Source organism: Melospiza melodia, chromosome 3 (genome assembly GCF_035770615.1).
Source record: "Melospiza melodia melodia isolate bMelMel2 chromosome 3, bMelMel2.pri, whole genome shotgun sequence".
Taxonomy (NCBI): Eukaryota; Metazoa; Chordata; class Aves; order Passeriformes; family Passerellidae; genus Melospiza; species Melospiza melodia.
Genome location: NC_086196.1, coordinates 138,729,850 through 138,746,245, shown reverse-complemented (window position 1 = coordinate 138,746,245; position 16,396 = coordinate 138,729,850).

Here is a 16,396-nt window from a genome sequence, read left to right as displayed (position 1 = left end):
TAGCTCTGAGGGGATGTGAGTGGGCTCCAAGGGGCTCTGATGGAGCTCCAGGGGAGCTCTGAGGGGATGTGAGTGGAATGGGCTCCAAGAGGTTCCGAGGGGGCTTTGCGGGGGTTCCGAGGGGGCTTTGCGGGAGCTCCGAGGGGTTCTGAGGCAGGAGTGGGACCTGAGTGGGTTCCGAGGCGGCTTTGCGGGAGCTCTCAGGAGGCTCTGAGGGCGCTCTCAGGGAGCTCCGAGCAGCTCTGATGGAGGGGGCTTTGAGGAGGTTCCGAGGGAGCTCCAAGGGGCTCTGAGGGAGCACTGAGGAGGCTCTGATGGAGCTGTGAGGGAGCTCTGAGAGGCTGTGAGGAAGCACTCAGGGGCCTCTAATGGAGACCTGAGGGGGCTCTGAGGAGGATCAGAGGGAGCTCCAAGGGGCTCTGAAGGGAGATCTGGGGGGAGCTCCGAGGGGATCCGAGTGGGCTCCAAGGGGCTCTGTGGGGAGGCCCGAGGGGGCTTTGCGGGAACTCTGAAGAGGCTCTGAGGGGATATGAGGGGGCTCTGAGGAGGATCAGGGGGAGCTCCAAGGGGCGCTGAGGAAGCGGTGAGGGGACTCTGAGGGAGCTCCGAGGGGCCTTTGCGGGAACTCTGAGGAGGCTCCGAAGCGCTCTTAGGAGGATCAGAGGGGCTCAGAGAGAGCTCCGAGGAGGCTGCGGCTCTGAGGGGTTCTGAGGAGCTCGGGAGGGGCTCCAAGGGGGCTCTGAGGTCTCCAGGCCAGCATTTGGGGCCGGCTTTGAGGAGCTCTGGGGGGCTCTGATGAGCTTTGAGGAAGCGTGGTGGGGGTCCGAGGGCTCTGGGCCGGGATCTGGAGCTCCGAGGGGGGCTGTGATGGAGCTCTGAGGGGAAGCTTCGAGGGGGGCTCAGATGAAGCTCCGAGGGGACTCAGATGGAGCTCTGAGGTGAAGCTCCGAGGGGGGATCAGATGAAGCTCCACAGTGGACTGGGATGGAGCTCCGAGGAGGGCTCAGATGGAGCTCTGAGGGGAAGCTCCGAGGGCGGCTCAGATGAAGCTCCAAGGTGGACTGTGATGGAGCTCCGAGGCGGCTCGGATGGAGCTCCGAGGGCGGCTCAGATGAAGCTCCAAGGTGGACTGTGATGGAGCTCCGAGGGAGCTCTGATGGAGCTCCAAGGGCTCTGGGCTGGGACTGGGGCTCTGAGGGGAACCGGAACCCCCAGCTGGGGATTTGGGGTTTGGGGTTTTGGGGATTTTTTGGGGTTTGGTTTTTTGGGGGGTTTTGGAGTTTGGTTTGGGTTTTGGGGATTTGGGGATTTTGGGGTTTTGGGGATTTTTTGGGGTTTGGTTTTTTTGGGGGTTTTGGAGTTTGGTTTGGGTTTTGGGGCTTTAGGGATTTGGGGATTTTGGGGTTTTTGAGTTTTTGGGGTTGGGAAATTTGGGGGTTGGGGTTTGGGGATTTGGGAATTTAGGGATTTTGGGATTGGGATTTCCCTGGAATTCCCTCCCAAGCCCTGAACTCCCTCCTGGATTTGCAGCAGCTCCGGAACGCCCCGGAAACGGAGCCGGGAGCCCGACAGGTGAGACCCCAAAAACCCCAAAAAAATCCCCCCAAAATCCCCCCAGAATCCCAAATATCCCAAAATCCCGACAACCTGAAACCCAAAAACCCCCAAATCCCCAAAAAACCCTGAAATTCCCAAATCCCCAAAAATTCCCCCCATAATCCCAAAAACTCAAAAAAACCCCCAAAAATTCCCCCCCAAAAATGCCCTAAATCACAAAAATTTGCAAAATCCCCAAAAATCTCAAGAAATACAACAAAATTCCAAAATTATCAAAATCCCAAAACCCCCAAATTCCATAAATCTCAAAAATATCCAAACTCCTCAATCCCCCCCCAAATCCCCAAAATCAAAAAAAAATCCTCCAAACCCCCTAAAATTTCTAAAAATGCCCAAAATCACAAAAAATCCCCGCAAAAAGCCTCAAAAATCACAGAAATTTCCAAAAACCCCCAAAACTCAAAATCCCCCAAAATTCCCAAAATCCCCCAAATTTGAAAATCCCCCCCAGAAAAACCCAAAATGCACAAAAATGCCCAAAAGCTCCCAAAATTTCCAGAAATCCTAAAAACTCCAAAATATCCAAAAAATCCCCAAAAATACAAAAATCCCCCAAAATCTCCAAGAATCTCAAGGTCCCAAAAATCCCCAAACCCCAAAATTCGGCAAATTCCCAAAATCCCTCAGAATCCCCCCAAAAATCACAGAAATTTCCAAAATCCCCAAAAATTCCCAAAATCTCCAAAATTCAGAAATGCCTCAAAAATCTCAAAATCCCAAAATTTCCAAAATCCCAATGAATTCCAAAAAACCAAAAATCTCCAAAAATTCCCCAAAATTTCCAAAAGTACAATAAAAAAATCCCAAAAAATCCACAAATTTCCCCCAAATCCCTGAAGTCTCCAAATCCCCAAAATTCCCAAGAACTCCAAATTCTCTAAAATCCCAGTTTGCCAAAATCCCCAAATTTCCAAAATCCCAAAACTATCTCCAAATCCCAATGAATCCCATAAAACCAAAAAATGTCCAAAAATCCCCCCTAAAAAAAATCCCCAAAAATTCCCAAATTTCCCCAAACCCCTGAAATTTCCAAATCCCCAAAAATCCCCAAATCCCCCAAAATTTGAAATTCCCGTTTTTTTTTTTTTCCAGCTCCTCGGAATTCCGGACCCCGCTGCTGAAACGGCCCCGAGCTGCTCTGGGATCTGCGTCCCAGAATTCCCCAAATTCCCCAAATTCCGAGCAGGAAATCCGGGAGAAACCGGCGCCGTCCCGGAAACTGCAGCTCCCAGCGGGAAATCCGGGAATTCCGGCAGAAAATTTGGGAATTTTAGCAGAAAATTTGGGAATTCTGGCGGGGAATTCGGGAATTCCAGCAGAAAATTTGGGAATTCTGTCAGGAAATTTGGGAATTGCCCGGAGTTCCCACTTTTCCGTGGGGGTTTTCTACGGGCACAGGAATTACCTGGATCCCCTGGAGAGGAAACGGCTGCGGGAGCTGCTGGGAACGGGGAAAATCCCGGAAAAATCCCGGAATTCCGGGAATTCTGGGAATTCCAGAGCTGGGAATTTGGGGGTCGGGAGGTTTGGCGGGAAATCCAACAGGAAATCCGGGAATTCTGCTGGGAAATTTGGGAATTCTGCTGGGAAATGCGGGAATTCCAAGAAGAGTCACAGCAGCTCCAAAGGGAATTCCAAGGGGAAAGGCAGTGGGAATTCCTGGAATTCCAACATTGGGAATTCCCAGAAACCTGAGCTCAGGAATTCCCAGATTTCCAACATTGAGAATTCCCAGAGTTCAGGGATTGGTGCCAATTCCCAGCCTGAGCATTCCCAGATTTCTGGGACTGCAAATTCCCAGATTTCCCAGCTCAGGAATTCCCAGAATTTCAGTGCTGGGAATTCCCAGGATTCCAAGGCCAAGAATTCCCAGATTTCTCTGGCTGGGAATTGTGGACTTGGCAATTCCCAGATTTCCAAGGCCGAGAATTCTCAGATTTCCAAACTGGAGAATTCCCACATTTCCAACACTGGGAATTCCCAGATTTCCAAACTCGGGAATTCTGAGATTTCCAAGCTTGGGAATTCTCAGAATTCTGGGATTGCTGGAAATCCCCCAATTTCCAACGCTGACAATTCCCAGATTTCCGAGCTCAAGAATTGCCAGATTTCCGGGGTTGGGAATTCCCAGGTTTCTGGGGTTGGGAATTCCCAGATTTCCAGGGTTGGGAATCCCAGGATTTTTGGGAATTCCGGGAATTCCGGGGATTCCCAGCCCCGGCAGTTCCGGGTGCTCCAGGCCGGGGTGCGGCCGCGGTTGCGGCTCCCCCGGGGCGGCGCCTTCTTCCGCAGCGGGAGCAGAGCCCGGAAAAATCCGGGAAAATCCCAAAAAAGCCCCGGGGAGAATCCCCAGGAACCGGCGGGAACGGCGCGGAACCTTCCGGAAACGGCGGGCAAGGAAAACCGGGAAAAAACCGGGAAAAAGCAACGGGAATGCAGCGGGAAGGAGGTGAGGGAGGGCTGGGAATCCCGGAATTTTGGGAATTTGGGGGAATTTTCTTGGGAATTTCAGGGGATTTGGGGAATTTTCAGGGATTTGGGGAGAATTTCTGGAAATTTTCTTGGGGATTTCCAGGAACTTCAGGGAATTTTGGGGAGTTTCAGGGAATTTTTGGCAATTCCTGGGAATTTCCTTCAAATTTGCTTGGGAATTTCCCTGGGAATTTTGGGGAATTTTCAATGATTTTCAGGGAATTCCTGGGGACTATCACGGAATTTCTGGGGTTTTTTAAGAAATTTTTTGGGGAATTTTCTTGGGAATTTCCATTGGAATTTCAGATAATTTTCTTGGGAATTTCGGGGGATTTTCAAGGAATTCCTGGGGATTTTTGGGAATTCTGGGGAATTTCTGTTGGAACCTCAGAAAATGTTTTTGGGAATTTTGGGGGGGTTTCTGGGATTTTTTGGGAATTTTCTTGGGAATTTCTGCAAATTTCAGGGAATTTCCTTGGAATTCCTGGGAATTCCTCAGAATTTCAGGGGATGTTTTGGGGCATTTCAGGGAATTTCCTTGGGAATTTTGGGAAATTTCTGAATTGTGGGGAATTTTCTTGGGAACTTTCTTGGGAATTTTCACAGATTTTCCTGGGGAATTTCCTTCCAATGTCAAAGGATTTCTGGGAATTTCGGGGGATTTTGGGAAGTTCCTGGGAATTTCTGGGATTTTGGGGTAATTTTGGGGAACTTTTTGAAATTTCAGGGGGTTTTTAGGGAATTTCACAGAATTTTTGGGAATTTCCCTGAAAGTCCCTTGGAATGTCAGAGAATTTCTGGGAATTTCTGGGAATTTCAGGGGACTCTGGGGAATTCCCAGGAATTCCCTGGGAATTTCAAGCACTGTCAGGGAATTCCATAGAACTTTGGGAATCTTTCTGGAATTTCAGGGAATTTCTTGGGACTTTTTTGATATTTTTGGGAATCTCCCTTTCCCATCCCCAAATTTCCTCAAAACCCCCGGGAATGAACCCAGAATTCCAGGAAAATCCTTGGATTTCCCAACATCCCCAAATTCTCTGACTGATCCAAGATTTCCTTGGGCATTTCCCAGAATTCCTGAAAGCCCCCGAATTCCATGTAAAACCCCCAGAATTCCCATTTTTCCTGCAATTCCCTCTTTCCCAGGAACCCTCTGGAACGAGCTCGGATTCCCGGGATCCCCCGGCCCAGCAGGAATTGGGTGAGTGCGGAAAACCTCAGGAAAACCTCGGGAATTCTGCCCTGGAATTCTGGGAATTCTGCCCTGGATTTTTTGGGAATTCCACCTTGGAATTCCTGGAAATATTTCCCCAGAATTTTTTGGAATTCTGCCCTGGATTTTTTGGGAATTCTGCCCTGGAATTCCCAGCACTCCCACTGGCAATCCCTGAGCTCACAATTCCGTTTTTTTCCGGATTTTTCCTGGATTTTCCCAGAATTTTCCCATTTTTTTTCCCAGGCTCTCCGTGCCCGGCCGGGCTCTTCCCGATTTTCCTGCCCAGCAGGAGGAGGTGAGATCCCATTTTCCCACATTTTCCCCATTATTTTCCCACTTTTTTTCCCTTTTACCCCCCATGTTTTCCCCTGATTTTTCCCCTGATTTTTTCCCTGATTTTTCCCATTTTTTCCCACTTTTCCCATTTATTTTTCCCATTGTTTTTCCAGGCCCCTGGAGGAGCTCCCGGCTCCGTTCGGTCCCTCTGGAAAAGCTCCCAGGAAATCCCGGGAATCCTCGTGGGATCAGCTCATCATTGTGAGAGCAGCAGGAAAACGGGAATTCCGGGAATTCCAGAACATTCCGTGGGCTGGGAAATCTGGGAATTCCCTGGGAACGTTCACTGGGATGGGAAATGTGGGAATCCCGGGAATTCCAGAACATTCCGTGGGCTGGGAAATCTGGGAATTCTGAGATTTGGAAGGAGAAATCTGGGAATTCCCTGGGAATGGCACTTCAGGAATTCTGGGAGTTCCAGAACCTTCCATGGGATGGGGAAATCTGGGAATTCCATGGGAACGTTCCCCGGGTGGAAAAACGTGGGAATTCCGGGGTTCTGGAACTTTCCCTGGGATGGGAAATTCAGGAGTTCTGGAATTTGGGAGAAGAAATCTGGGAATTCCCTGGGAATGGCAATTCAGGAATTCTGGGAGTTCCAGAACTTTCCATAGGATTGGGAAATTCGTGAATTCCCTGGGAATGGTCCCTCGGAGGGGAAATCTGGGAATTCTGGAGATCTGGAACCTTCCATGGGCTGGGAATGTGGGAATGTTCCATGGGATGGGGAAATCTGGGAATTCTGGAACCTTCCCTGTGAGGGGAAATCTGGGAATGGTTCCTGGGATGGCAATTCAGGAATTCTGGGAGTTCCAGAACCTTCCATGGGAGGGGAAATCTGGGAATTCCATGGGAACGTTCCCCGGGTGGAAAAACGTGGGAATTCTGGGGGTCTGGAACTTTCCATGGGATGGGAAATCTGGGAATTCCCTGGGATGGGAAATCTGGGAATTCCAGAACATTCCATGGGCTGGGAATTCCCTAGGAATGGTCCCTGGGATGGGAAATCTGGGAATTCCCTGGGAACGTTCCCTGGGTGGAAAAACGTGGGAATTCCGGCGTTCTGGAACTTTCCCTGGGCTGGGAAATTCAGGAATTCTGAGATTTGGGAGGAGAAATCTGGGAATTCCCTGGGAATGGCAGTTCAGGAATTCCGCAGTTCCAGAACCTTCCATGGGAGGGGAAATCCGGGAATCCCTGAGGGACGTTTTTCCCTGAGGGGAAATCCCGGCATTCCCTGTGTGCGCTCCCGGTTATCCCATTCCCAATTTTCCCGCATTCCTGGTTATCCCAGGATTTCCTGCGTTCGTTCCCAGGATTCCCCCATCCCCACAATTCCCGTTTTTCCCGTTTTTCCCATCGGGATGAAGGGCAGGGGGGGCTGGGTCTCTTCCCTTCCCCACTCCTGCCATTCCCTGTGTGCATTCCCGGTTATCCCATTCCCAACTTTCCCTCATTCCCGACATTCCCTCTGTTCTTTCCTGGACTTCCCCCATTCCCAGAATTCCCATTTTTCCCAGAATTCCTGGTGTTCATTCCCATTTTCCCTCTGTCAGGACTCAGGTCAGCATTCCCTGAGCCCCCGGCAGGGCGGATCCTGTGGATTCTCTTCCCTTCCCCATTCCCAGCATTTCTGTGATCATTCCCAGCACTTCCATTCCTGAATTTTCCCACATTCCCGACATTCCCTGTGTTCATTCCTGGTTTATCCCAGGATTCTCACATTCCCACAATTCCCATTTTTCCCGTTTTTCCCTCCCACTGGACGCAAGTCAGCACTCCCTGGGTCCCTGGCAGTGCGGCTCCTGCGGGATGCTGTTCCGTTCCCCATTCCCCATTCCCGGCATTCCCTGTGTCCATCCCCGGTTATCCCAGGATTCCCGGTGTTCATTCCCCATTCCCAGAATTCCCAGAATTCCCATTTTTCCCCATTTCCAGGACGCGGGGCAGCACTCCCTGGGTCCCCGGCAGTGCGGCTCCTGCGGGATGCTGTTCCCATTGCCCATTGCCCATTCCCAGGATTCCCTGTGTTCATTCCCCATTCCCATTTTTCCCATTTTTCCCCATTTCCAGGACGCGGGTCAGCACTCGCTGGGCCCGCGGCAGTGCGGCTCCTGCGGGATGCTGTTCCCATTGCCCATTCCCGGCATTCCCTGTGTTCATTCCTGGTTATCCCGCAATTGCCGGTGTTCATTCCCCATTCCCAGAATTCCCAGAATTCCCATTTTTCCCATTCCCAGGACGCGGGTCAGCACTCGCTGGGTCCCCGGCAGTGCGGCTCCTGCGGGATGCTGTTCCCATTGCCCATTGCCCATTCCCGGCATTCCCTGTGTTCATCCCCGGTTATCCCAGGATTCCCAGGGTTCATTCCCAGTTATCCCAGAATTCCCAGAATTCCCATTTTTCCCATTCCCAGGACGCGGGTCAGCACTCTCTGGGCCCGCGGCAGTGCGGCTCCTGCGGGATGCTGTTCGCTCCCGGCGTTCCCGAGGATCGGCTGCAGCACCTGCGGCACCACCGGAGGCTGCGCCAGGCCCTGACACACACGGTGAGCGGGACGGGAATATTCCATGCGGGAATTCCATGGGAGTGGGAATTCCGTGGGAATGGGAACGTTCCGTGGGAGTGACGGGAGTGGGGATTCCAGGGGAATGGGAACATTCCAGGGGAATGATGGGAGTGGAGATTCCAGGGGAATGATGGGAGTGGAGATTCCAGGGGAATGGGAATTCCAGGGGAATGATGGGAGTGGAGATTCCAGGGAAATGGAATGGGAGTGGGGATGAGAATGACGAAATGGGAATGATGGGAATGGGAATGGTGGGAATGGGAACAATGGGAATGGGAATGGTGGGAATGGGAACAATGGGAATGGTGGGAATGGGAACAATGGGAATGGTGGGAATGGGAACAATGGGAATGGTGGGAATGGGAACAATGGGAATGGTGGGAATGGGAACAATGGGAATTATGGGAATGGGAACAATGGGAATGGGAACAATGGGAATGGTGGGAATGGGAATGATGGGAATGGTGGGAATGGCAATGATGGGAATGGGAATGATGCAAATGGGAATGATGGGAATGGTAGGAATGGTGGGAATGGGAATGATGGGAATGGGAATGACGGAATGAGAAAGATGGAATGGGAATGATGCAAATGGGAATGATGGGAATGGTGGGAATGGTGGGAATGGGAATGAAGGGAATGGGAATGATGGGAATGGGAGTGGTGGGAATGGGAGTGGTGGGAATGGGAATGAAGGGAATGGGAATGGGAATGGTGGGAATGGGAATGGTGGGAATGATGGGAATGGGAATGGTGGGAATGGGAATGGTGGGAATGGGAATGGTGGGAATGGGAATGGTGGGAATGGGAATGGTGGGAATGGGAATGATGGGAATGGGAATGGTGGGAATGGGACCGCAGCATCCAGTGAGGGGGGAGCTGGGTGGGAGGGGAGAGAGGGAATTCCAGGGGAATGGGAATATGGGAATGGGGAGAGTGGGAATATGGGGGAATTCCTGGAATTTGGGGGATGGGAATGGGGATGGGAATTTGGGATGGGGAAATGGAAATGGGAATGGGGGATGTGGGAATGGTGGGAATTTGGGAATGGCAGGAACTGTGGGAATGGGATTGGCAGAACGGGGATGTGGGAATGAGGGACAGGAGGAATGTGGGAATTCTGGGAATGAGGGGATGGCAATGGGGGAACGATGGCAATGGGAAATTCTGGGAATGGCAGGAATGCAGGGGTTGGGGCATGGGGGAATGCAGGAATACTGGGAACAGAGGGAACGGGGGAATGTTGGGAATGGCAGGAGAAATTCCTGCCCGGGATTCCTCCTTGGGATTCCTTCATGGAATTCTCTCTCGGGATTCTTCCCTGGAATTCCCTCCTGGGATTCCATCTTGGGACATACACATTCCCCAGTCATGGAACCCTGGATCCCCCAATCCTGAGGGGATTCCTGGGATTCCCCCAGTCCTGAGGGATTCCCTGGATTCCCCCAATCCTGGATCCCCCAATCCCGAGGTGATTCCCTGGATTCCCCCAGTCCAGAAATCCCCAATCCTGAGGGGATTCCCTGGATTCCCCCAATCCTGGATCCCCCAATCCTGAGGTGATTCCCAGAATTCCCCCAATCCTGAGGTGTTTCCCTGGATTCCCCCAGTCCTGGATCCCCCAATGCTGAGGGGATTCCCTGGATTCCCCCAATCCCGAGGTGATTCCCAGGATTCCCCCAATCCTGGATCCCCCAATCCTGAGGGGATTCCCTGGATTCCCCCAATCCTGAGGGGATTCCCAGGATTCCCCCAGTCCTGAGGGATTCCCTGGATTCCCCCAATCCTGAGGGGATTCCCTGGATTCCCCCAATCCTGGATCCCCCAATCCCGAGGTGATTCCCGGGATTTTCCCTCGGCAGGGCTGGAAGCAGGAGCGCGTGGTGGCGGAATTCTGGGATGGGAAAATCCTCCTGATCCTTCCCGAGGATCCCAAATACGCCCTCAGGAAGGTACAGACAATTCCTGGGGTTTCCTTCGGGAATGGGAGCTGGAATCCCAAATTCCAACGGGGTCTCATCCCGAAATCCCAATGGGAGCTGATCCCGAAATCCCAATGGGAGCTGATCCCGAAATCCCAAATCCTCAACGGGGTCTGATCCCAAAATCCCAACGGGGCCTGATCCTGAAATCCCAATGGGAGCTGATCCCTAAATCCCAAATTCCAATGGGAGCCAATGCCTAAATCCCACATCCCAATGCAGTCTGATTCCTAAATCCCAGCAGGATCTGATCCCAAATCCCAACAGAGTCTGATCCCAAAATCCCAAATCCCAATGGGATCTGATCCCTAAATCCCAGCTGGACCCAATCCCTGATTCCCATCCCACAGAAATCCCTAAATCCCTGTGCAAACCCAGCCTTTCTTGGGAACAAATCCCGTTTTCATGGGAATTCCCATCCCATTTCTCTGAGAATTCCCACCCCATTTCCCCAGAAGTCCCCACCCCATTTTCCCAGCAATTCCCATCCCATTTCCCCAGGAATTCCCACCCCATTCCCCAGGAATTCCCACCCCATTTCCCCAGCAATTCCCACCCCATTTATCCCAGAATTCCCACTCAGTTTATCCCAGAATTCCCACCCCATTTATCCCGGAATTCCCACCCCATTTATCCCGGAATTCCCACCCCATTTATCCCAGAATTCCTACCCCATTTATCCCGGAATTCCCACCCCATTTATCCCGGAATTCCCACCCCATTTTTCGCAGGAATTCCCACCCCATTTATCCCGGAATTCCCACCCCATTTCTCCCAGGAATTCCCACCCCATTTCTCCCAGGAATTCCCACCCCATTTCTCCCAGGAATTCCCACCCCATTTCTCCCAGGAATTCCCACCCCGTTTCTCTCAGAATTCCCACCCCATTTATCCCAGGAATTCCCACCCCATTTATCCCGGAATTCCCACCCCATTTATCCCAGGAATTCCTACCCCGTTTATCCCAGGAATTCCCACCCCATTTATCCCGGAATTCCCACCCCATTTATCCCAGGAATTCCCACCCCATTTATCCCGGAATTCCCACCCCATTTCTCTCAGAATTCCCACCCCATTTGTCCCAGAATTCCCACCCCATTTGTCCCAGAATTCCCACCCCGTTTCTCCCAGGAATTCCCACCCCATTTCTCTCAGAATTCCCACCCCGTTTCTCCCAGGAATTCCCACCCCGTTTCTCTCAGAATTCCCACCCCGTTTCTCCCAGGAATTCCCACCCCATTTCCCCAGGAATTCCCACCCCGTTTATCCCAGGAATTCCCACCCCGTTTATCCCAGGAATTCCCACCCCATTTATCCCAGGAATTCCCACCCTATTTCTCTAGAATTCCCACCCCATTTATCCCAGAATTCCCACTCCGTTTCTCCTGGAATTCCCACCCCATTTATCCCAGGAATTCCCACCCCATTTATCCCGGAATTCCCACCCCATTTATCCCGGAATTCCCACCCCATTTCTCTCAGAATTCCCACCCCATTCATCCCAGGAATTCCCACCCCGTTTCTCCCAGGAATTCCCACCCCATTTATCCCAGGAATTCCCACCCCGTTTCTCTCAGAATTCCCACCCCATTTATCCCAGGAATTCCCACCCTATTTCTCTAGAATTCCCACCCCATTTATCCCAGGAATTCCCACCCCATTTATCCCGGAATTCCCACCCCATTTATCCCGGAATTCCCACCCCATTTCTCTCAGAATTCCCACCCCATTTATCCCAGAATTCCCACTCCGTTTCTCCCAGGAATTCCCACCCCATTTATCCCAGAATTCCCACCCCATTCCCCAGGAATTCCCACCCTGTTTATCCCAGGAATTCCCACCCCGTTTCTCCCGGAATTCCCACCCCGTTTCCCCAGGAATTCCCCCCCCGTTTCTCCCCGCAGGCCGAGGAGGTTCTGGCCGTGGTGGATTCCGAGCTGGGTTTCCCGGAGCAGTCCCGGCCGGGTTCCGGGCAGCGTTCCCGGCTGTTCCCGGCGCAGTCGCGGCTGTACCTGTTCGTGAGCCCCGGGCAGTGCGTGCTGGGCTGCCTGGTGGCACAGCCCATCCGCCACGTGCGTGGTGACCCCCCCAGGCATTCCCGCATCCCCAATTTCCCGTCCCCAATTTCCCATCCCCAATTTCCCAATCCCAATTCCCATCCCCACCCCATTCCCAATTCCCCATCCCCACGTTTCCATCCCCATTCCCAATTCCCCATTCCCAATTCCCAATTCCCATCCCCACCCCATTCCCAATTCCCCATCCCCACGTTTCCATCCCCATTCCCAATTCCCCATTCCCAATTCCCATTCCCAATTCCCCATCCCCACGTTTCCATCCCCATTCCCAATTCCCCATCCCCACGTTTCCATCCCCATTCCCAATTCCCCATTCCCAATTCCCATCCCCATTTCCAATTCCCCATTCCCACGTTTCCATCCCCATTCCCAATTCCCCATTCCCACGTTTCCATCCCCATTCCCAATTCCCCATTCCTATGTTTCCATCCCCATTCCTACGTTTCCATCCCCCTTCCCAATTCCCCATTCCCAATTCCCCATTCCCACGTTTCCATCCCCATTCCCAATTCCCCATTCCCACACTTCCATCCCCATTCCCGCAGGCATTCCGCGTGCTGCCGGAGCCGGGCTTGGCACCATTGCCAGACCCCCAGGACCCCCAGAATTCCCAGGATCCCCGTGACCCCCATCGTGATTCCCGTGGGGATTCCCGTCGGGATCCGCAGAGCGACCCGTGTGCCCGCGCCTGGCGCTGCTCGCTGTGCCCGGAGCCGGCGGCGTGCGGCATCAGCCGCCTCTGGGTGCTGGGGGCGCGGCGGCGCCGCGGCATCGCCCGCAGGATGATGGACGCCCTCAGGTGGGGGAAACAACTGCCGGGAATGGCGGGAATGGCGGGGGGAAACGGGGAGTGGGGATGGGGGAAAACGGGGATTGGGGAGGGGAAATGGGAACTGGGGAGGGAGAACACGGGAAACTGGGATTTGCCAGGTCTAGGAGTGCTGGACGCACTCAGGTGGGGGGAAACAACAGCCGGGAATGGTGGGAATGGCGGGGGGAAACAGGGAGTGGGGATGGGGGAAACTGGGGATTGGGGTGGGGAAATGGGAATTGGGACGGGGAACTGGAAATTTGGGATGGGGAACTGGGATTTGGGGAGGGAGAACACGGGAAACTGGGATTGCCAGGTCTGGAGGAGTGCTGGGCGCGCTCAGGTGGGAAAACAGGTGGGAATGTTGGGAATGGCGGGATGGGAGGGAGCGGGAAAGGGAGAGTGGGGAGGAAAAACTGGGATTGGGGACGGGGAAACTGGGATGTGGGGTGGGGGAAATGGGATTGTGGATGGGAAAATGGGGAGGGGGAAATGGGAATGGGGAACTGGGATTGGAGATGGGGAAATGGCACGTGGGATGGGAAACTGGGATTTGATATGGGGAAAGTGGGATTGGGGAAGGGGTAATGGGATTTGGGGATGGGGAACTGGGATTGGGGAGGGGGAGCTGGAATTTGGGATGGGGAAAGTGGGATTGGGGATGGGGGGATGGGATTTGGGATGAGGGAATGGAATTGTTGATGGGGAACTGGGATTTCGGATGGGAAAATGGGATGTAGGATGGGGAACTGGGATTTGGGGTGGAGAAATTGAGATTTGGGATGGGGAAATGGAATTGGGGATGGGGAAATGGAATTGGGAATGGGGAAATGGAATTGGGGATGGGGAACTGGGATTGGGGATGGGGAACTGGGACTGGGGATGGGGAAACAGAATTGTGGATGGGGAAAGTGGGATTTGAGCAGGGATAACAGGAAAACCGGGATTCAGGCAGGAATGTTTTTCGAGTGTTCTCCATTTTCCCATTCTTCTTCCTGGTGTTTCCCATTTCCTGAAATTTTCCTCGTTGCTTTTCCCGACGTTTTCCCAGTGCTTCCCATTTCCCCATTATTTATTTTTTCCAGTGCTTCCCATTTCCCCACTATTTATTTTTCCCAGTGCTTCCCATTTCCCCATTATTTATTTTTCCCAGTGCTTCCCATTTCCCGCTGTTTATTTTTCCCGCTGTTTTCCATTTCCTGGCGTTGATTTTTCTTGGTGTTTTCCATTTTCCCGTTATTTTTCCCGGTGCTGCCCCGTTATTTTCCCCGTTATTTTTCCTGGCGCCGTTTCCCCGTTGCCGGTTCCCCTCTGCTCTGACGCGCGCTGTCCCGTTCCAGGCGCACGTTCGTGTTCGGGGCCGTGCTGAGCTCCCGGGATTTGGCCTTTTCCGACCCCACGGCCGACGGGAGGGAATTCGCTGCCCGCTACTGCGGCCGCCACGACTTCCTCGTCTACAGCCCCCTGGCACCGGGATCCACACCGGGATCCGCACCGGGATCCACGGCACCGGGAACACCGGGATCGGCACTGGGATCAGCACCGGGAACACCGGGATCAGCATCGGGATCCATAGCACCAGGATCCACACTGGGATCCACACCGGGAACACCGGGATTGGCATCGGGATCAGCACTGGGATCTGCACCAGGATCCACAGCACTGGGAACACCGGGATTGGCATTGGGATCACTGGGATCTGCACCGGGATCCACACCAGGAACACCGGGATCCACACCGCGATCACCAGGATCGTCACCCGGATCTGCACCGGGATCCACACCAGGATCGGCAGGATCACCGGGATCATTGATATCGACACCAGGAGCCACACCGGGATCAGCAGGAGCTGCACTGGGATCCGCACTGGGATCCACACCGGGATCGGCAGGATCACCGGGATCATTGGGATCAGTATGGGGATCCACACCAGGAGCCACACTGGGATCACCGGGATCAGCACTGGGATCCACACCGGGATCAGCAGGATCACCGGGAGCTGCCCCAGGATCTGCACCGGGATCCACACCAGGATCACCGGGATCCACAGCACCGGGAGCCACACCCGGATCAGCAGGAGCTGCAGCGGGATCAACACCGGGGTCCACGGCACCGGGATCAGCACCGGGATCAACACTGGGATCAGCAGGATCAGCACTGGGATCAGCACTGGGATCAGCAGGATCAGCACTGGGATCAGCACTGGGATCAGCACTGGGATCAGCACTGGGATCAGCAGGATCAGCACTGGGATCAGCACTGGGATCAGCACTGGGATCAGCACCGGGATCAACACTGGGATCAGCAGGATCTGCACCAGGATCTGCAGCAGGATCAGCATTGGGATCAGCACTGGGATCAGCACTGGGATCAGCACCAGGAGCCGCACAAGGATCGGCACCGGGATCAGGAGGAACACCGGCAGCTGCACCGGGATCTGCAGCAGGATCTGGACTGGGATCAGCACCGGGATCAGCACCAGGAACCACACCAGGATCAGCGGGATCCACACCGGGATCTGCAGCGGGATCGGCACTGGGATCAGCACCGGGATCCACACCGGCATCAGCGGGATCGGGATCATCAGGATTGGGATCAGGATCATTGGAATTGAAATCAGGATCAGCAGGATTGGGATCAGGATCATTGGAATTGAAATCGGGATCATCAGGACCGGGATCAGCAGGATCACTGGGATCAGGATTGGGATGAGCAGTGGGAGCAGTGGAAGCAGCGGGATTGGGATCAGCAGGATCAGGAATCCTTCCCTAAATCCTTCCCAAATCCCTAAATCCCTTGGGAATCCTTCCCTTCCAGTTGGGAATCCTTGCCTAAATCCCTTCCCTCTGGAATCTCCCTTCCCTTCCCTTCCCTTCCCTTCCCTTCCCTTCCCTTCCCTTCCCTTCCCTTCCCTTCCCTTCCCTTCCCTTCCCTTCCCTTCCCTTCCCTTCCCTTCCCTTCCCGAATCCTTCTTTTCCTGGCATCCTTCCCTTCCTTTTCTTGGGAATGTTGAGCTCCCTTGGGAATCCTTCCCCAAATCCCATCCCTTCCAAATCCACCATTCCCTTCCTTTCTTTGGGAATCTTTCCCTTCATTCCCTTGGGAATCTTTCCCTAAATCCTTTCCTTAAATCCTTCATTCCTTTGGGAATTCCTCCCTAAATCCCTTCGGAATCCTTCATTCCCTTGGGAATGTTTCCCTCCCTTGGGAATGCTGAGTTCCTTGGGAATCTTTCCCTTCCCCAAATCCCTTGGGAATCTTTCCCTGGATCCCTTCCCAATCTTTCCAAATCCTTCATTCCCTTTGGAATCC